Genomic DNA, 23,022 nt, shown 5'->3' with positions numbered 1-23,022 from the left:
AAATTATTAAATTATTTATTGAATCTCCTTCTTTCAATTCTCCTTTGATATCTCTCTCTCTCTCTCTCTCTCTTTCTCTCTCTCTCTTATTAAACCCTACTTACCTTTAAACATAGATATTTTCTATTTAATTAATTATCTATTTTTCGTAATAATTATACTTCCTTTTTAAGCCTTTGATAATGCAATAAAGTAATTAAACTTCGATCTTTAACGTTAAAATCTATCATTGACAAATTACTATATTGCTTGTGAAACCAGCTGTTTAATTTTTCCTTTGTAAATAAAATGACTGTCATTTTCATCGCAAATAGACATTTTCATACATAACACTCACACTATCACAAACACACATACACAAATATACATTTTCTTAATCCACAACTTTTTGTAATTAAATCAGTACACATTTTATTCTTTATATTTTATTTTTTTAAGTTATTTTAATCCAAATTATATTTGTATATATTCAATTTCTGTCAAAAATATATATTCTCCAAATTTTTACTTTAAAATTTGATTAAATTATATTTTTAATTTTTTTTTGTTTTTTTAAATTCTGTTTTTCTTGTACACTATTTTCCTTTTTTTATTTTTAAATATATCATCTTCTATCATCTTCTCTATTTTTTTTTCAAATTCCGTTTGTACGTTGATTAAAATTTCATGCCATTCATCTTCTAAAACTTTAATTTTTTTTTAATCAAAAAGAATTTCTCTAATATTTTTAAATTAATCAGTAAATACCTTTTTTCAATTCTTCAATTTCTTTCTTTCTTTCTTCATTATTTAATTTTTTTTGGAATTTCCTTTGATTCATTTTCTAAAATTAATTTTTTAAAGTTATTTTTTAAAAATATATTTCTATTTATCTATCTATCTATCTATCTATCTATATCTATATATATATCTATATATATAAGTACCGGGAGTAATAATGATTATTTTTTTTCAAATCTATTTTTACAACGGAATTAAAATATTTTTAAACCAAAAAATTGAGACATACTTTAAATTTTCAAAATACCTTTAATTTCATTAATAACTAGAACACAACATTGCGCGCGCTTCGCGCGCGCCACTTAGCATTTTTATATTGAACATTGCACTTATTCTTCTTCTGTAATATTACTCTCACACACTTTATCATATTTAATGCCCTTCTCTATCTCACGCTCCCTCATTCTCCCTCTCCCCCTCTCTAAATTATTAATTATATTATTAATTATATTAATTATATTATTTTCATATTGTTCAATATTACTCTTACACACTTTACTTTCTTATTTAATCCTCTTCTTTATCTCTCACGCTCTCTCACTCTCCTCCCTCCCTCTCTCTCTCTCTAAACACAAATTATTAATTATATTATATTTTCATGTTTCTTAATATCACTTTTACACACTTTACCTCCATACTTAATCCCCTTTAAATAAATTAAAAATTAAAATATATTATATGTAATGCTACCTGTTAAATTTCAATAAAATTTCAAAACTTTCACTTTCTGGTTTTCTTGTTTAATCTCTCTCAATCATAATTTCCTTTCATCTAATCTCTTTCCTTTTCTAATCTCTTTCGATAAAACTGACTATCTCTCTCTGACCATTTCAACAATTTCTGACAACAAGCATCCAACAACTTTAAAATTAAATTTTTTAAATCTTATGCCTTAATAATACAACTTTGAAATTAAATTTTTTAATAAATTAAAAATTACAATATATTATATGCAATGTTACCTGATAATTTTCATTCAAATTTCAACACTTTCACTTTCTGCATTTCTTTTTTAAACTCTTTCGATCTCAATTCTTTCTCTCTAATCTCATTCCTTTTCTTTTATTAAAATACACAAAATGTCAAAATAATTAAAACGCAAATGATGTTTAATGTAAATTGTAATTAATAAAAAATAATAATTATTGAGAATAATAATTAATAAAAAATGAGAATTAAGAGTTTAAGATTCCTTTTTTTCAAAATATTTGAAACGCAAATGTTACCTTCCCGAAATCTCGCACTCTCTCTTTTTTTCTCTCTTAATAAGATCTCTTTCAATTTTACTTATCTCTCTCTCTCTCTCTCTCTCTCTCTCCTCTCTCTCTCTCTCTTTCCTTCTACCTATCACTTAATTCTTGCCATTTTTTTAAACTTTTTATTTTTCATAAATATCTATATATACACTGGCGCAAAAGAAAACGAGACAAAAAATTTTAACCGATTTTTAGGCAATCTTCAAAGTGATGCAAATTTGCGAAAAATCATCTAAATTACATGTACTTTTTTTAAATTAAAGGGCAAAGACCCTACTTTGAGAATCCCTAGGCAAAATTTGATTTGGTTAAGTGCGAATCTTTTGTATCGCATAAAAACCAAACATGTATTTTTTTAATTGAAAAAAGTAAAAGTTTGTTATCATTTTCACAAGTTTCTCGTTAAAATCTGGCTAATATTAATCCAGATTCTTAAAAAGTTCATTCTTTTCTAAGCCCCCCCCCCCCCCCCCCCATTCCACCCCACTACCCCGATTCTGCCTCGATTATCACGTGTATGAGCGCCGCGCCGCGCGCGCGTGATGCGAGCGAGGGGCGGTGAGTGCTGAGGAGATGAGAGAGAGAGGAAGAGAGCGCGAGGCGGAGAGGAGGACTAGAGGGACGCAGCGATGAGGGTAGGGAGGAAGGGGCAGAGTGGAGGGAAGAGCGGAGAGGGTGGAGAGACGGAGAGGAGTATGGAGGTGAGAGGTGAGGGCAGGGCAGAGGGCGAGGGAGGAAGGTGAGAGGGAGAGGGGAGGAGAGGGAGAGGGAGAGCGCCGAGTGAGGGAGGGAGGGGAGCAGGTGGAGGGGGCGTGAGGGGAGAGGGGAAGAGGGAGGAGACGAGAGACGGGGAGAGGGTAGGAGGAGAGAGACGGAGAAGGAGAGGGAGAGGGAAGAGACGGCAGAGGGAGAGGAGAGGAGGAGGAGGAGTAGGGAGGTGAGGAGGGATGAGGAGAGAGAGGAGAGGAGGAGGAGGAGAAGAGGAGGAGAGGGGAGACGGAGAGGAGAGGGAGGAGGGACAAAGAGGGAGCGGAGAAGGAGAGGGAAGGACGGACGAGGGAGAGGGGAGAGGAGAGGGGGGGGAAGGGAGAGGGAGAGGGAAGCGGGAGAGCGGAAGAAGGGAGAGGAGACGGAGAGCGGAGGGAGATGGGAGACGGCGACGGAGCGGCATAGGGGAGGGAGAGGGAGCGGGCGAGGGCGCGGGCTGGCTGGCGCGGGAGCGGGCGCGGGTTGCGGAGCGGGCGGCGGGCGCAGGGCGCGGGGAGGACGGCGAGGGGCGGCGGGAGCCGCGAGCGCTGCGCTCGTGCGCGGCTGCGCGCCCGCGCGCGCGTAGCGCGCCGGCGCGAGTGCGCGCGGCTCGCGCTGCCGCGGACAGGTGGGAAGAGAGAGTGAGAGAGAGAAATGAAGTGAGACTGGACCTGAGAGAGGAGACGATGATGCTGAGTGGAGAGAGAGACAGAGAAGTAAAAAAGCTTAATTCTTTATAACATTAAGTAAGTATTTTATTTCTATAAACAATAATATTTATATATCTATAATTTAAAAAAATATTTTTAATTTTTTCTTTGAAATGCTTTTTTTCCTTTCTTTTACAATTAATATAAAGCTTGTTTTGTCAAAATTTCGAAGTTTTAATATGACTTAGTTGCGTTTTTACTTTTATCATATCTAAATGTTTTTTTTAAGGTTAAAGAAAATAAGCATTATGTTTAAAAAAGAAAGAAAGAAATAGAGGAAGCAGAAAGTAAGAGAAGAAAGAAAAAAATATTAAAAAGGTATATACTGAAAATAGAAATAAAAAAGGTACATAATATTAATGAGTCAGGTGTTGAAAATCAATGTATCGTTTTGTTGTAATTAACATTGACTCCAAACGGGTATATATATTGATTTTCTTACAGCTGTCTCAAAATCAATTAATACAGCTGATACGGATGTAAAACCATATACAAGGTGTCCCAACGCACGTGGACCATTACTCGTAAAAAGGTAAAAGGGATCGAGATGAACATAAAAATCCAATATTGTCTTGGGTTAGGTCTTGGGTTAAGTCTCGGGTTAGGTCCACCAATAATCAAGGTATTAATTTTTCAAATTATGCGAATGAGAGCGCGCTGAAAAAAGAGCTTGATCCGCTTGAGCCATAACACGGAAAAAATCTATTATGAATGTTTGATAAGTTTTTATTATTTACTGTTCACAATTACAATAGAAATTAATTAGATTATTTGAGAATTCCATACGTTAATATCTCGATTATTTGCAGACCTAACCCAAGACAATATTGGACTTTTATGTTCATTTCGATCCCTTTTACCTTTTTACGAGGAATGGTCCACGTGTGTTGGGACATCCTGTATACACTGCAAAAAAAATGTAATGTATCCAATGAGATATGTAGTTGAGGACTGCCTACTCAATGCAATATTATATGTTATTGCAGTATTAACATTGTACTTGCGTTAAGAGTAAATATTGTATTGAATATTTTATGTAGTTATCAGCTCGCTATTACATATGTTATTGGCTGTTTTTTTTTTATGTGAGCATGCGCGCGCGCGGGCGCGCGTGTGTGTAAAATTATGTAAATTTATAAATAATTATTCTACATAATATTATTTAAAAACATGTTTTTTTTAATTATTATTTACTTAATTTTTTTAACTTTTTTAAAATAAATACATACATACATACGTGTGTGTGTGTGTGTGTGTGTGTGTGTGTGTGTTTATAAAAAATAAATTAAAATTAAAATTATTAAGTAAATACCTTATAAAAAATAAATTAAAATTAAAATTATTAAGTAAATACTAATTTTTTGAAAAATATGTTTTTATATAATATTACGTAATTATTTATAAAATTATACTTATACATTTTTATTCAAAATTACAAAAAATAAAGGATAAATTAAAGAAAGAAAAAGAAATAAAGAAGAGAGAGAGAAAAAGGAAAAGAGAGAGATGATTCAAGGAAGCATAATTCTTTTGAGTTAATAAAGTTTAAGACATTTTCATAAAGAAACGGAGAAAGAAAAAAGGAAGAAAGACAAAAAAGGTATATAATAATTATTTAAAAAGCTGTTGCGTTATTTTTTGTGCCTTATTTTTGTATAAAATAGCATGTTATGTTATGTTATAAACATATATATGTTATGTACGTAAAAACATAAATATCATTTATACATGCGTATGTATATGTACATTTATATGTAAATATACAGGGTGTTTTGTAAAAATTTATACAATTTTTATAAACAGGTAGAGCGAATTAAATTGAACAGAAAAGTTCTTTAACATTTTGCGATTTCCGCAATAGTTAATAAGTTGTTGATTACACAGGCACACAAAAAGGTAAAAAGTAAAGTGTAATCAATAACTCGTTAACTATTGCAAAAATGGAAAAAAACGGTAAAGGACTTTTCTGTTTAGTTTAATGCGCTTTACTTGTTTATAAAGATTGCATAAATCTTTACCAAACATCCTGTATATAGATATTTATAAAAAATAAAACTTTAAAAGCATTTAAATAAATATAATTTTCTAATAAAATCTATTTTTATATAATATTATAAAAAGGTACATAATATTAATGATTATTAAGTCGAGTCAGGTATAGAAAATCAATATATCGTTTGGTTGTAATTAACGTTGACTTCGACCGGATAGATATATCGATTTTCTTATAGCTGTCTCAAAAACCGATGGAATGTACTCCACGATTTGTTTTTATGTTCCTTTGTCTTCTATTATAATATATTGGAGTTTATTTTTATTTTTTAAATTGATTTTAATACCTAAAATATCCAGATTATTTAAAATGTTTTTTTCATTAGTAATATCCCAGTGAACACAGTAATATAGCAGCAGTGTAACAGCAATGTAACCGAATATAACAGGTTACGTTACTCTGAAATTACACGTAACTTACATGTAAGTTACAATTTCCGACTCAGCAATATAACATGTTATAATTACATGTTATCTAACCGTTACACAACAGTTACAAAGAAAAATAAAATAAAATAAAAATTTCATTTTTTTTAAATTATTTTTATCAACAGCACATACTACATTTAGAATAAATTTTTATTAATTAATTAAATTTAAATTATGTTATTTTTTATTTTATTCTTACTTGCCGCTGCTAGGTTTGAACCCGGGACCTTAGGATTACGAACCTTGTACTCTACCTGCTACGCCAATTTGACTCATCGATATGGGTACTTGTTATTGTCTACATATATCTATATGTAAACGCGACTATATTATTTTTTATAAAAGCAATTAAATTTTGCAAAACATTAAAAATAAATAGCATTAATTATTTACTTATTAATTTCATTGTTAAATTTATCTTTTTCCATAACCTTAATAATTTGATGGAAATTGCGATTTATTTAGCACTAATCTTTGAAGCGTTCAAATGATTAATTAGATGGTTAACTATATAGATCATAATTCTAAGAAAAATTGAATAGTATACATTTATTATTCTGTTTTTGTTCAGCACATGATGAATTTAGATTTTGTGCATTTTTTGTGCGCAGTAATTGTAGACAAACCGTTATTTTTGAAAACATTATCTTTATAATAATTTTTTTTATTATTAAATAGATCTGTCATTCAGGATGTTAGAATGTCTGATTTCTGAGTCAACTACGACGCATCGTTCCGTAATAACATTGATACGAACGTGTTATGTTACGATTATATAATTTTTGTTGAATAACTGTAACGCCAAAACGATGTATAACAGCTAGATCACTTGCTTATAACAAATATTACGTAACAGGTTATTTCCATGTCATATAGCACCTACATATCACAAGAATAACAATGTTAAATTACATGTAACTTCCATGTTATATTGCCGCTATAAAATGTGTTCACTGGGATGTAATGCATCGGCTTTTATATTTTTCTTATAAAAAATTGCAACTCCTCCTGCACAACCATCACCTCATCTATAATTATTATATACCTTTTTCGTCTTTCTTTCTTTTTCTCCCTCCGTTTTTATAAGAAAATGTCTTAATCTTTACTAATTTAAAAGAATTATGCTTTCTTGAATCTTCTCTCTCTTTTCCTATTCTTCTTTCTTTTCTTTATCTCTTTCCCTTTCTTTAATCTATCCTTTATCTTCTGCAATTTTGAATAAAAAAGTGTAATTTTGTAAATAACTACATAATATTATATAAAAACATATTTTATTAAAAATTATTATTTACTTAATTATTTAACTTTATTATTTAACATGGAAGTTACATGTAATTTAACATTGTTATTCTTGTGATATGTGGGTGCTATATGACATGGAAATAACCTGTTACGTAATATTTGTTATACGCAAGTGATATAGCTGTTATACATCGTTTTGGGGTTACAGTTATTCAACAAAAATTGTATAATTGTAACATAACACGTTCGTATCAATGTTATTACGGAACGATGCGTCGTAGTTGATTCAGAAATTAGACAACATTATAACATCCTGAATGACAGATCTATTTGATAATAAAAAAAATTATTATAAAGATAATGTTTTTAAAAATAACGGTTTGTCTACAATTACTGCGCACAAAAAATGCACAAAATCTAAATTCATCATGTGCTGAACAAAAACAAAATAATAAATGTATACTATTCAATTTTTCTTACAATTATGATCTATATAGTTAACCATCTAATTAATCAATTGAACGCTTCAAAGATTAGTGCTAAATAGATCGCAATTTCTATCAAATTATTAAGGTTATGGAAAAAGATAAATTTAACAATGAAATTAATAAGTAAATAAATTAATGCTATTTATTTTTAATATGTTTTGCAAAATTTAATTGCTTTTATAAAAAATAATATAGTTGCGTCAGTTTATAACATATAGGTATATGTAGACAATAACAAGTACCCATATCGATGAGTCAAATTGGTGTAGCAGGTAGAATACAAGGTTCGTCATCCTAAGGTCCCGGGTTCAAATCTAGCAGCGGCAAGTAAAATAAAATAAAAAATTACATAATTTAAATTTAATTAATTAATAAAAATTTATTCTAAATGTAGTATGTGCTGTTAATAAAAATAATTTTAAAGAAATGAAATTTTTATTTTATTTTATTTTTCTTTGTAACTGTTGTGTAACGGTTAGATAACATGTAATTATAACATGTTATATTGCTGAGTCGGAAATTGTAACTTACATGTAAGTTACGTGTAATTTCAGAGTAACGTAACCTGTTACATTCGGTTACATTGCTGTTACACTGCTGCTATATTACTGTGTTCACTGGGAGGTATATGTAGACAATAACAAGTACCCATATCGATGAGTCAAATTGGCGTAACAGGTAGAGTACAAGGTTCGTCATCCTAAGGTCCCGGGTTCAAACCTAGCAGCGGCAAGTAAAAATAAAATAAAAAATAACATAATTTAAATTTGATTAATTAATAAAAATTTATCCTAAATTTAGTATGTGCTGTTGATAAAAATAATTTCAAAAAAATAAAATTTTTATTTTATTTTATTTTTCTTTGTAACTGTTGTGTGACGGTTAGATAACATGTAATTATAACATGTTATATTGCTGAGTCGGAAATTGTAACTTACATGTAAGTTACGTGTAATTTCAGAGTAACGTAACCTGTCATATTTGGTTACATTGCTGTTACACTGCTACTATATTACTGTGTTCACTGGGATGTTACCTGATAATTTTCAATCAAATTTCAACACTTTCACTTTCTGGCTTCCTTTTTTAAACTCTCTCAATCTCAATTTTTTCTCTCTAATCTCTTTTCTTTTCTTCTATTAAAATACACAAAATGTGAAAATAATTAAAACGCAAATATTACTTGATCCTTTTTTTCAAAATAATTAAAACGCAAATGTTACTTTCTCGTAATTTTGCACTTTTTCTTTTTCTCACTTAATAAGATCTTCAAATTTACTTAATCTTTCTCTCTCTCTCTTTCTCTCTCTCTCTCTCCTTCTACATATCACTTAATTCTTGCAATCTGAAAGATTCAAGAAGTTTAATTTTAAAGTTGAATTATTAAGGCGCGCACATGTACAAATATACACATACAGAAAAAATGTATAGCCAATAACATATGTAATTGCGAGCTGCCAACTACATAAAATACTCAATACAATAATATTTACTGTTAATGCAAGTACAATGTTGATACTGCAATAACATCATATATTATTGCTTTGAGTACATCCGTAGTTGGCAGTCCGCAACTACATATTTTATTAAATATATTACATTTTTTTGCAGTGTATATATGGTTTTATGTCTGTGTCAGCTGTATTGATTGATTTTAAAACAGCTATAAGAAAATCAATATATCTACCCGTTTGGCGTCAATATTAACTACAAACCGAATAATATATTGATTTTCTACACCTGATTGATATTATTTATCTTTTTTATTTCTGTTCTCTGTTTATACCTTTTTAATATTTCTTTCTTCTCTTACTCTCTGCTCCTTCTATTTCTTTCTTTCTTTTCTTAATATAATGCTTATTTTCTTTAACCTTAAATAAAAAACATTTAGATATATTAACAATAAAAACGCAACTAAATCAAATTAAAAATTCTAATTTTGACAAAATAAGCTTTATGTTATAAAAAAAAGGAAGAAAAGCAAAAAACATTTAAAGGAAAAAATTATTTTCAAAAATTATATATATATATATAAATATTATTGTTTTCAGAAATAAAATACTTAATGTATTATAAAAAATTAAGCTTTTTCTTACTTTTCTCTCTCTCTCTCTCTCTCTCTCTCTCTCTCTTTCTCTCTTATATTTTTTATTTGGTTTTTTTTCTTTTTCCCTGATTATTTCAATCAACTATCAAAACTAACAGTTTGACAGCTGAAAATGACACGAAGTAGTTTGACAGCTGGAAATGACACGAAGTGAAGAAAGTCACGACGCACTTAACAACGAGATAGCGAGACAGCCAATCAGCATCTCAGAAAAGCGGCAACAATAAATTCGATTCGATTTAACATCTCCTTTTTTAGATAGGAGGATTTTTGACAGCAAATTGTGGGCAAGTTCATAACATAAATGCAGTGCATTAATTTGCCCGATATGCTTAATCTCGCTTGGCTATTTGGGTATATATGTACGGTATATATATTTACAGTACGGTAATCAAAATAAAGAAATTATTTTGTCATTTTTGGTGACGTTACATTTTTTGACGCTAAAAATAAACTTTAAACATTAAAAGATATTTAGATTGCAAAAGTAAATTCTAAGAATGTACGAGAAATAATATACTAATTTAGATATAACAGGTCCGTTTTAATAATATACGAATAATGATATTGTTATAACTCGGGATCGGACCCGATGCAGTCTTCAGTTAAGGCTGAGAGTAGGTCGGTTTATATAAATAAATAAAGAATTTTACATTTAAATATATATTTATTCTAACACACATTTTTCAGTATGAATGGTAGTACAGATAAAGACCTGAGGTTGTGATACCGAAAAAAAAAAAAAAAATTTATATGTAATTAACATTTTAGTGGAATTTAGAATATTTGATGTTATATATTATTATACAATAGTTAAGAAAACAATAATGTGTGGCATTATTATACCGTTAATTTGGAATATCTTAGTTTATACATTATTATACAATAGTTAAGAAAACATTAATGTGTGGCATTATTATACCGCAACTTAAAACGTATACATATAGAAAATTATTGCCGCGTGAGAAGTTTAGTACCTAATAAGTTGAGAGAGAAGGGAGGGTAGCTAGGATTTTCATACTATTTCTTGAATGATGACTGAGGAAGGGGGAAAGAAATTGTAGAAGAAATCTACAGGGACCGCAAAGAGATCATAATAGTGGGGGGGTGAAGGTGAGGATGAAGTCTGTGGGGTCAACTGCAGAGACATAGAATAGAACGTCCGGATCTATTGCCTCCGGAGTGAGAGTATACTCGCGATAATATTGAAGAGAAGGGTTTGATTTTATAGGGAATTGTTCTGTGACGATGCATGTCGAAAAGCATCGTCCCTCGGCGCGAGAGCCGCCGATCGCCCTAACTAGGAGGCGAAAAGGCGCGAAGCGCCAGCTCTCACCTAAACTCTGTGCTAACGGCCGCGACCAAGGACCGAGCGAACGGCAGCGTCGACGACGTCTCCCCGCGCACGCGCCCGTCTCCTCCACAGGAGTAGGGAAAGCGGAGGACGGAAACGACCGAAAGCGCGACGACCGTACCCGAGCTCACGCCTCCACGGGTATAAAAACCGGGAAAAATCGCGACAAATGTCACTTCTGTCATCCGCCACGATACCGTCCGTACCCGGCACCCGACAGAACACATTTTCAGCAAGAAGCCGATTTTCCGGAGTGAAGCGTCTTCGCCTCGATTAAGCATTCTTGGTGATCGGCCATCGCTAGCTTCAAACCTATTGCTGTATCTCCTACCACCGGGTGCTACCGTAGATTGAAGCACGTGGGGTAAAGCGTTTTTGCCCCCGCCAAGAGTACTTGGCAGCTTGTAAATTTCACGTACGCCTGCTTCCCCTCCCACCGGCCAGCGCAGGGGCGAGAGTCTCGCCCTCAATCGAGCGTACTCGATCGGCCATCCCGTAATTCGCGAAAAGAAACCAAACTACCGAGGCGGACCCGCAGTCCGTCTCACAAATATCCCTCCACTGGCCTAGTTTCCGCGCTCCGCCCCAGGATCCGCGCCCACATTCACGAAGCCACGCTTCTTCCGAAAAACGCGTAAAACACGTACCCGATAACTAGCGCCGCGAAACAACTGTAAACCACACCACCGCGATTCCGCTCCGTTTGCGTAGGCTCCGCACTACCATCCAACTCTTGTATATATTTCACACGCGTTATCTTATTCCATGTGTTACTAATATCGTCCGCGTCCAACTTAAATGTAATTATTCATCCATTTCATCTCTAATCAAAATGAAGACTTGCTACGTCAATTATTAAGAAACCGCGTAAAAATTGTTCTTTCTTTTCCCCCCGCTCGAACCGCTCGTGAGCTACTCCGCAGCCACAGGCAGGTATTTACATATTAAAGAATAACTAGCTTATATTCTAAATTTCTATGTACATTATTTACAGTTCTCCGAACGTGAGTTTTTCGGACGATTATTTACAATCGGATGATAGCGATAACAGGTTTCTGAGTCAGCTGTTTTCCGCGGTTGTGTGCTGGAACGCTCGGTGGTACCCCAGAGAAGTGCGCACCGGTCGGTGTTGTTTTGCTCTACGGCAAGGCGCTCGCGTTTGTAGGCGAAACAGGTGCGTCGTACGGTGGGCGGTAATTGTTCTCGTTCGAAACAATTTGCGCGTTGCGACGGGCAGCTGCAGATTTAGATTCTTTTGCAAAGAGATCGATGGGAACGGTACGTAGACGGAACGCTCGGGCGAGACCAAGAACTCTTGACCCCAGTTTTCTATGCCGTGTGTCGGGAGCGGAGTGGCCCGTAGGAAAAAATTATGCAAAAATTACTGCGCAAAAATTGCATATTTTTATGCATAAATTTCTCCAGTTTTTACAGATTTTTGTATAAAGTTTTTGCCTTTAGAATTTTTCTGCAAAAAATTTTGCAGAATTATATATATATATTTTTTTTAAGACAGAAAACTTCTGAAAAAATTACATATAATTCTGCAAAATATTTTGCAGAAAATTTCTGAAGGCGAAAACTTTGTGCAAAAATCTGTAAAATCTGCAGAAATTCATGTACAAAAATATGCAATTTTTTGTGCAGTAATTTTTATATAATTTTTCCCTACGGGGGGTCGGCGGCCAAGAATTCTTGGCAAAGGCGGAGAACGCTCTACCTTCGACTTGCTAACCCAGGATGAAATGGGAGGCGAACGGAGCCGAGAACACTCGGCTAAAACGGAGAACGCTCCACTTTACGATCCGTTTACCGGGATGCTTTTTTCTGGCGTATTTGGTGTAGCTCGCGAGATTTGTCAGCGGAGAAGCAGGAGTGAAAACTTACTCCGCCGGGACGGCTTTTTATACCCGCTCGGTCGTTGATTCGGGAATTTTCGGAGATCCTCGGTTTCCTCCACGCTCGACCTCCTGGTGTTCGGGAGGCCGTCGGGGAAAACACGCGAACGATTGAGACGATTCTCGTCTCAGCGGTTCGTGAAGTTTTAAGGCCCGTCTACATAGGACGCAACACGCAAAACGCAGGTCGCAGACGCAGAAAAAACGCAGAACGCATTCGCGCGACGCAAATCACACAAGGGTGATGTCTACATTGAACGCAAGGCATCACGCAACTGAGCTGCGTTTATCTGTTTTGCTTTTTCGTATAGTTAACCTCTGAAGTATCGTTTAACTCTGAAAGATAATGGATAAAGACAAAAATCATTTGCTATTATTTTTATTTTATACTCTAAATGCAACAGCATTAAATGCAGACTATCAACGAAAAAAGAACGAAGATGGTGGATTCGACCGATTAATAGAACACGTGAACTAAAAAGACACTACGATAACATATTTACGCACATGAAAAATAATGATCATGAAGAATTTTTTAAATTTATTCGGATGCGACCTCATAAGTTTGATCAACCGGTTGAAATGGTATCACCATTTTTACCAAACCCTGAAAACTGCATACGGAAACCTCTATCAGTAGACTTACGTGTCGCTTTAACATTGTCGTAAGTTATGTTTTGAAGTATGTACTAAAATTTTTTTGTATAAAATATTTGTTAATGTTAAGACATTTTTAGTTATCTTGCTCATGGAGATGCTGTACGTACACAATCCTGGAAATTTCAAATAGGAAGATCCACAGCATATAAAATTATATCTCAGATATGTCAAGCTATTTGGAATGCTCTACAACCAACATATCTCCCGGACATGAATAGTGAGAAATGGTACCCCATACAGCACGAGAAGCTCCCGGGGAGCTCCCGAGGAGCTCACAAAATTTTTCATAAGCTTCATTTAAGCTTCCAAAAGATTCGCACGCAGCTGCTATGTCCGCTTTTGAGAGCTCCTTGAGAGCTTCACTTGAGCTCGCAGGGAGTTTATAAATCATGTTTTAAGAGTTCCCTGCGAGCTTCAAAGTAATTCCCGGGAAATTTCTATATAAGCTTTCCGGAAGCTCTTATGTCCGCTTTTGGGAGCTCCCTGACAGCTTAGATGAAATTATCAGGGAGCTTATATAAAAGCTTCACGGGAATTATTTTGAAGCTCGCAGGGAGTTCTTAAAACATTATTTCTGAACTCCCTGCGAGCTTAAATAAAGCTCTCAGGGAGTTCTTAAAAGCGGACATTGGAGCTGCCGGAAAAAATTTTATTTTTATATTTTCTCAATTTTTGGAAGCTCTCTCTGAGTTGCGAAGGCCCACGAACTCTCTTCGTGTAACAAAAACAATATATATTACACTTTGCTGCTAGTGAAGTACTAACTGCTAGGTAAGCCGTGAGTGATGGTTTTCTTTTATAAGCCTTTTGGAGTAAATTTTCTCACGAGAAGGAAGAGCGCCGTGCCATCGCCTAGTGGCGATCTTGCGAACTACTCGCGGCTTATGACTATACATGCAGTACATTAATTTACCCGATATGTTCAATCTCTGGGAGTTTGTTTTGTCAAATTTTGTAAACTTCTTGAAAACTCAGCAAAACAAATTCCCTGGGAGCTTGTTCTGTCAAATTTTGTAAGCTTCTCGGGAGCTCAGCAAAATGAACTCCTTGGGAGCTTGTTTTGTCGAATTTTGTAAGCTCCCCGGGAGCTCAGCAAAATGAACTCCCTGGGAGCTTGTTCTGTCAAATTTTGTAAGCTTCTCGGGAGCTCAGCAAAATGAACTCCTTGGGAGCTTGTTTTGTCGAATTTTGTAAGCTTCTCGGGAGCTCAGCAAAATGAACTCCCTGGGAGCTTGTTTTGTCGAATTTTGTAAGCTTCTCGGGAGCTCAGCAAAATGAACTCCCTGGGAGCTTAATCGGAGCTTTGTGCTGTATGGGGTCCAACGTAGTTGATGATTTTTATTTGAGATGGCAGTTTTCCAACTGTCTCGGAGCAGTCGATGGGAAACATGTTGCAAGATATGATACTCTCCAAACTCTGAATCAGACTTCTTTAATTACAAGCAATACTTTAGTAGTGTCCTCTTAGCGATATGTGACGCTCGATATAAATTCACTTGGATTGATATTGGTCAGTATGGTAAGTAAACAATTTTTCTCTTTATCTTCATTGACATTCAAGAGAACTTCATAGAATCGTAATTTTTTAATTATTTCTTTTTCAGGATTTATAAGTGATGGAGTGTGGAATAGATCAAAATTAGGAAACGATTTGGAACGTGGATATATCGATCTCTTTCCGCCAAAGAATATACCATTAACAAATATACCTATATATTCATCACGTATTTGTGGAGGATGAAGTTTTCACCTTAAAAACATATCTACTTCGTCCATATAATAGAAAGGATTTGGGAGATGCAGAACATGTGTTCAATTACCGCTTATTTCAATGCAACTCATATGATTAAGGCTTTAGTGTGCCTACACAATTATCTTATGACTGAAGAAGAACAGTATACCATGCCAAAATCGAGAATGTACCTAGACAGCACATGTAGATTATGAGAACGATAGTAGGACATTGCGAAAGTATATTGCAACATTCGTATAATATTAGAGATACGTCTGTGATATGGCGAGTATATACTCATAATGTATTATGTCCGCGTTGCCTTATCCCATAGAATTTTGCTGGCAGTTTGTGAGAATATACTGAATATATCTCAAGAATGTTATACGTATGTCTAAAGTATATCTTTAGTATGTTCACAATATATCTTGTGACGTGGTAGCTTCGCTACGGGGGAGGGACGATAGCAGCGTCCCTCCCCCGTCACAGGCTGCGGATTCGCGCCGGGCGGGGAAAATAGGCGAGGAGCGAGAGGGGATCTCCATGGAGAATCGCGACGAGCGTGGCAAGCGTGTTATTAATTTTGTATAACTTGTTTTTTTGCGTGGCGACCGCCTCACGAGGGAATTCGGCGGGAAAGCGAAAGAGGACGAGAGAGCGATAGCGATGCGGTGAAGGAGGGAGGACTCCACCGGTAGCCGGGAGAGACGAGCACGCGGCCTGCACGGGGGCCCGGTGTGGCCCGGGAAAGCCACGGCCGGAGGCTGGAGCGGCGGCGCCCGTCAGCATAATTATGCCCACGACAGGGCATTTCGGAGGGCTGCGGAGAAGCCTCGAGGAGACTAAACTCATCGGAGGAGGCGTTGGGTTATCTCGCGGGGAGCGGAGGTTACGGCGTGCACTGCCCCGGCGCGGGCGGTGGCCTGGCGGAAGAAGGAAAATTTCGCGGGGGCCTGCGAGGTCCCCGGAAGGATTACAGCGCGCACGTCCCTGCGGTCGCAGGACTGCGCGCCTTGCCGCAATTGAGTCACGGCGCGGAGACAATGCGCATGACCGAATGGGGGGTCGCAGCGTCGATCCGGGATCGACCGCGATCCACCCCGCTTTTGCGTGCGAGCGGTCCTGCCGTTAAGTTGCGTATCGGGTCCCTGGCAGATTATCGGTGTGGCCGGTGCGAGGCCCAAGCGAGAGTGACCGGGACGAGTCTGGAGGCTGGGGAGGTGACGACGTCCGGGATTCTATCGGTGAGGTGGCCCGCTGTGTGTATGTTTTCGTGGGAGCGGTTGCCGGCTAGCGGGGTGTCCCAGGGTCTGTTCTGCATCCGCTTTCGCGTTAGTGCGTGGATCGTGTAGGCCGCGGGGCGGCTATGCGTGCGTGTGGTTAGTTGGGGGATTTATCGGATGCAAGCGGGCGGGACGCCAACGCGCCGAGCCACGGGGAAGACGCTCGGATTCCGTCGGAAATTCCCCTCGACCGCGTGCGCTGCAAAGCTTTCGCGCGAGCGAGTATCGTGTCGCGAGTAGCGGGTGGACGGGATTTCCGGTTTCGAGACGAAGCAGGACGCGGCGGCGGCCGACGATTTTTGACCCTCGCGAGTCTCGCGGTCGTGGTCTATCGTTGCCGGGAGTGTCGGCACGTTCGAACGCCCGAAACTTATTGTGCGCGGAGAATCCCGTCGCCCGTCCTTGTCGATCGCGGTGGTATAGCGAATCAGCGGCGTCCCGTTGATATCATTGTTCACTTCTTACATCTATTTTGAATAAATTTCTATTAATTGTTAAGTACGGAGTTGATTTCTCTAGTGTGTCGTCCGCCCCTTCGTGTCGTAGACGTTGCCCGCTCCTTTACGTACAGCCCCGCCTCTCTACCGTAGACAGAGCTGGCCGAGGTCGTCGCGCGAGGATCGAAGCCGTTTGGGTCTAGCGAATTTTGCGAATTGACGCGTCGTAGTGCGCGTCTGGCGCTTAACCATTATTCACGATAGCGTGTGGCCGAGATTCGAGCGCGACGAGCCAAGCATCGCGGGTATCGGTCGACCCGCCGACCTTGTGGCTTTTGATCGCGGCTTTCTCGGTTAGGAAAAGTCGTGACAATCTCAAGTATGTTATACGTATGTCTAAAGTATAGCTTCAGTATATTCACAATATGTCTACAGTATGATCGCATTATATGGACTCATGCACAATGAGATAAATAAGGAACAAGGAATTAAACATACGGAATTAGCAAGAAGAAAGAAGAGGAATTAATCCCTTTTTTTCTTTCTTCTTGCTAATTCTCTATGTTTAATTCCTTGTTCCTTATTTCTCTCATTGTGCATGAGCCCAATCTGTATATATAGCACAATATTGCATGTACACATCCCTAATGAAAAAATACAATTGGATTATTTGCCAAAAAACTATTGAAAACTATTAGAACTAATAGTAATACTATTAGACACACTATTAGTTCCAATAATTTTTTGGTGAGTATTTATACAACAGTATTTTTTTCCAATAGTATTTTGAAGGATTTACACAGTATTGCACGCACGTGTATATTATATATACAGGGTGTAATGTAATCAGAAGCCATCCCGTAATGGAAAGATAGACGGGATCGAGATGAACATAAAAGTCCAATATTGTCTTGGGTTAGGTCTATCAATAATCGAGATATAAATTTTTCAAATTGTACGAATGAGAGCGCGCCGTGTGAAGAGCCGAGACGTTCGAGCTGTAGCGCGACCCACTGTGTCGAGCATTGGCTGCCGGCGGCGGGGGGAAGAAGGAGAAGCGGTGCCGCTGCCTGTGCTTTGCCGCCCTCGCGTCTCACCGCACCGCGCCAACACTCGTGGCGATGGCAGCTATGCACATTCGCGATTACTTGACAAATTAAGAGTTAGCAAAGATATGACAAATTAAATCCGTAATAAACTGCTGTGATTAAGAAAGTCGAAAAAGCGAAAGCGATAGATACTTATGGAATCTACAAATAATCTAATTTCTATCGTAATTGTGAATAAGTAAATTAATAAAAGTTTTTCGTACATTCACGAAAGATTCTTTCTTTTTCTTAAATATCTTATTTACAGTATCATACAATTCTAACTTTGCTTCTTATCGAATTGTGTCGTACTGTTAAATTCTTGATGAAAACATTAATAAAAAATTACCATAAATTCACGATTGATTTTTAAAGTGATAATTTTCTTTTATAAGTGTATTATAATATTTGCCGCATCAAATTCTCTCATCGTTTCTTATTGTTTTTTTTCCATGGAATGTTAGATTAACGAAGGTTTATCACGATTAATATCTACGATTGATTCTTCATACATTCTTATTTCGTAAATATTTAATTAGAAAATTATAAAATGCGCGATATATTCATATAATATGTTACACTTATTGTTCATAACACGATAGAAAAATATCTCTTGATGTAACGATTTCACAATAGATTATGTCTTCTACGATAATTATGCTTAGAGATGTTCAATATCAAATATTATTAATATAACGAAGAGTTTTTCTTTCATAACAATAGGGAACTCGTAATTTCTTTTATCTTTAATTACATTATTAATTACGACAGATTTTTACTGATTGATTCAGAATAGATATCAAGAAAAATACAAAAATCTAATTGATTTCTTTTTCGTAATCCATTACTTGTCTGAATAAAAAAAAAAGAATTTCAAGAAGTGATATCATTGTCTATCTTTCTCTCGTTTCCTGTTAGGAGTATATTTTCTCGTTGGAATATGACAAAATATCTACGGAGACATCATGTTTAATAGTTCTGTTGGAATATGCCGTAAACTTAAGTTCTCTATTGTATAATTACGAAAGAAAACGCTTTGTTGTTAACCATACTGGTGACATTAACATTTCCAAGTATAATTACGATCGTATCGTATAATTTATCACGAAATCGTTAGATCAGGCATGATACAAGATATTTAAAAAAAAGAAAGAATCTTTCGTGAATGTACGAAAAACTTTTATTAATTTACTTATTCACAATTACAATAGAAATTAAATTATTTGTAGATTCCATAAGTATCTATCGCTTTCGCTTTTTCGACTTTCTTAATCACAGCAGTTTATTACGGTTTTAATTTGTCATATCTTTGCTAACTCCTAATTTGTCAAGTAATCGTGAATGTGCATAGCTGCCATCGCCACGAGTGTTGGCGCGGTGCGGTGAGACGCGAGGGCGGCGAAGCACAGGCAGCGGCACCGCTTCTCCTTCTTCCCCCCGCCGCCGGCAGCCAATGCTCGACACAGTGGGCCGCGTTACAGCTCGAGCGTCTAGGCTCTTCACACGGCGCGCTCTCATTCGTACAATTTGAAAAATTTATATCTCGATTATTGATAGACCTAACCCAAGACAATATTGGACTTTTATGTTCATCTCGATGCCGTCTATCTTTCCATTACGGGATGGCTTCCGATTACATTACACCCTATATATATATATATATATATATATATATATATATACATATATATATATATAACATTTATATAGATTAATTATTAATCTATATAATAATTTTATTCTTTAAACTTTATAAGTATTTTATAAGTATTTATATAGATTAGATAATAATTTTATTCTTTACACTTTATAAGTATTTTTATTTTTATTTTGTATATAAAACATAATGTACATACGTATGTACATAATACACTAAAATCATAAAATACATATATAAAAAACACAATACAATATATTTATTTAGAACATTTTTTTTTTAATCATATCACTCTATCAATTAAGTCACTTTATTTCTCTTCCCTGGTGAAAATGGAAAATTGGAGCGTAAGTCGAATGTAAAGGGAGAGTAATAGAAGCGTTAACAAACCTTTTACGAAGCGTAAATTGAAACAATGAAATGTAAAAGAAGTGTTAACGCTATATATATATAATATACACGTGCGTGCAATACTGTGTAAATCCTTGTTATTAAAAATTAAAAAATGCTTCTAATTTTAATCTGTTATTGATTGTTTTAAATATATAATTTATCGGGTATCCATTTTCCAGTAATGTTTTTATTATTTTTGTTATATTTTTTTGATGAAATTTTGGGTGTGATGGGAACAGTGTGCTGTCCAGTAGACCAATAATAACTCCCTTTTTGTGGATTAATGGATGGTGCGAATAAAAACTGAGGTACCTATCTGAAGCAGTCGGTTTCTTATATAAATCAAATAAAATTGTTGTTTACAAATTTTTAACATTTGACGAGACTATTGTCTCAGTTCCTTTACTGTTTACTTTTATAGTCTCATTTATTTTAATTTTAATTTAATTTTTATTTTTTTCATTTTTCATTTTTAAGTTTATTTATTCTCATTATTTAAAAATTATTATTTTAATCATTGACTACAAACGTTTATATTTCGTGACAATATTAGGACGAACAATGACACCTATAAATAAAGAAAGAATACCAAGGACTTTCACGGATACATAGAAATTAATTCCACTGTTTAACAGGTATCTATAATTTTTTCTATTAACTTTAATAAGGTTGACTCGAATTGTTTTACTCTCGGTTTTAGCAATATTGTGAAAAATGGGAAGGAACGACAAATGTCTAGATATACCATAAGCATAGGAAAGAATTTTTAGTATGTATAAGATTATCACACACTGAGAATGGCCGAAGAAAATGTGCCGAAACGTCTGTAATGAAAAAGCTCTGTAGAAGAAATATACTTTATAGCAAACACCAACTGGCTTTGGCTCTACTAGCATTCCAATATACTAACTAGTAATAATATATTAATGTATAATATATTATATATTAGATTATTATTATTATTTAATATACAGGGTGTAACAAAAATACCTAACACAAAATACACGAGATTCTTTGTGTAAAAGTGAGTAAAAAATGTTTTGTGAGTAAAAAATGAGCTATTAAGAGAACTACAAAATTTTAAGTAGTAAATTCGAACATTACTATTCATTACTATTGACATACGCCTATAGTTACTATTCACTTTAATAGTAAACTATTGACGATTCCAATAGTAATGAATAGTAAACACCTACAGTTACTATTTACACCAATAGTAAACTATTAACGATTCCATTAGTAATAAATAGTAAATGCCTATAGTTACTATTCATTTCAATAGTAAACTATTGACGATTCCAATAGTAATGTCCAAATTTATTACTTGAAATTTCAAATAGTTCTCTCAATAGTTTTGAATAGTTATTTTTCAATAGTTTTTAATAGTTTCTTTCCGTACAGTAACACGATGACGTAAGTCGGTCAGCTGCAGTCAGCATCGAGCGCATCGCGCGAGATTTCGCGCAATCCGCTCGACAATTAGCGCAATGCTCCTTAGACAGCACTTGCTGTCTAAGCAATAATTTGGAATACTGACCGATTTACGCCCTCACGCAATCCTCCCCTTCTTTCGATCCAACTACCGAATTATCGGATATATAAACCGGCGAAAGAAGGTGAGGAGCGGGTCAATCCGAAGTAGACAAACTAAGACTACACACGACACTCTGCTTTGCGGGGTCGTGTATCGCCGAGATAACTTATTGTAAATACACAACCACAACGCTCTGCTTTGCGGGGTCGTGGACAACGAGCTCATAGACGCGACACTCTGCCTTGCGGGGTCGCGATCTATTCACTGTAACTGAATACAAGAATAAAAGTGTTCAAGACAAATAACGGTGTATGTGACGAAATACCTTCCTCGCGAGATCTCTGGCAGCGATCCCAAAATCGTACTCACAACGAGGGGTACAACAGGGTATCGCTACACGACCATTCACTTTCACACCACCTAACCAAGTCCACATTAGTTTATATATAATTATATCAAAATATTTATAACTTTATATCAAATTACGCAACATTATATTTTTGAGTAGATAATTATATATAATTGTATCAAAATTTATAACCCTATATTGGATTATACATTTTATTAAAATTACTTTTCGAGTAAAAAATATATATAATTATATCAAGATATTTATAAACCCATATTGAATTATACAGCATTATATTAGAATTATATTTTGATTAAATAATTATACATAATTATATCAAAATATTTTTTTATAACTCCATATCATATTATTCAAAGTTATATTAGAATTTTTTAAATTTAAATTATATACAAATTTATATATAATTGTATCAAATTAGATATAATTATATATATACTCTTATGTTTGATTAAAATATATATAATAATGTGTTTGCATTAAATTTGCATAAAAATACCATTTTTATATTATAGAATAAGTAATTTTATTTTCATATATGTTTAGAGCTCGAGCTCTAAACATGAGTTTTCGCTGCTTCATCTCGCGCGTTGTCGACGTGCCGTGTCAATGGCTTTCGGCGATGAGCGAACGGTAACACAGCGATCACTTGCTCCCGGCACGACCTGAGACTGTGAGTTCGTGCGTGTCATCCGAGGATCGCATGATTTTCCGCGTTTAGGGATCGCACTATGTTTCGGCGCGATCACCGATCGTCAGTCTTGCGCCTGCTCTTGCCCGCCAAGCAACTCACAATTTTCTTTCGGCT

The 23,022-nt window shown here is 35.4% G+C and overlaps 1 long non-coding RNA gene across 1 annotated transcript; it reads left to right on the top strand.

Annotated features, from left to right (window-relative positions):
* The first annotated feature begins 20,120 nt into the window (after positions 1-20,120).
* On the top strand, positions 20,121-21,183 carry LOC118647060. The gene is made up of 2 exons (XR_004964372.1): positions 20,121-20,948; positions 21,014-21,183. It is a non-coding gene; the product is annotated as an uncharacterized LOC118647060 (long non-coding RNA).
* Positions 21,184-23,022: the final 1,839 nt, after the last annotated feature.

This window comes from Monomorium pharaonis, chromosome 8 (genome assembly GCF_013373865.1).
Source record: "Monomorium pharaonis isolate MP-MQ-018 chromosome 8, ASM1337386v2, whole genome shotgun sequence".
NCBI classification, from domain to species: domain Eukaryota; kingdom Metazoa; phylum Arthropoda; class Insecta; order Hymenoptera; family Formicidae; genus Monomorium; species Monomorium pharaonis.
This window is presented reverse-complemented; position numbering and strand designations above follow the sequence as displayed.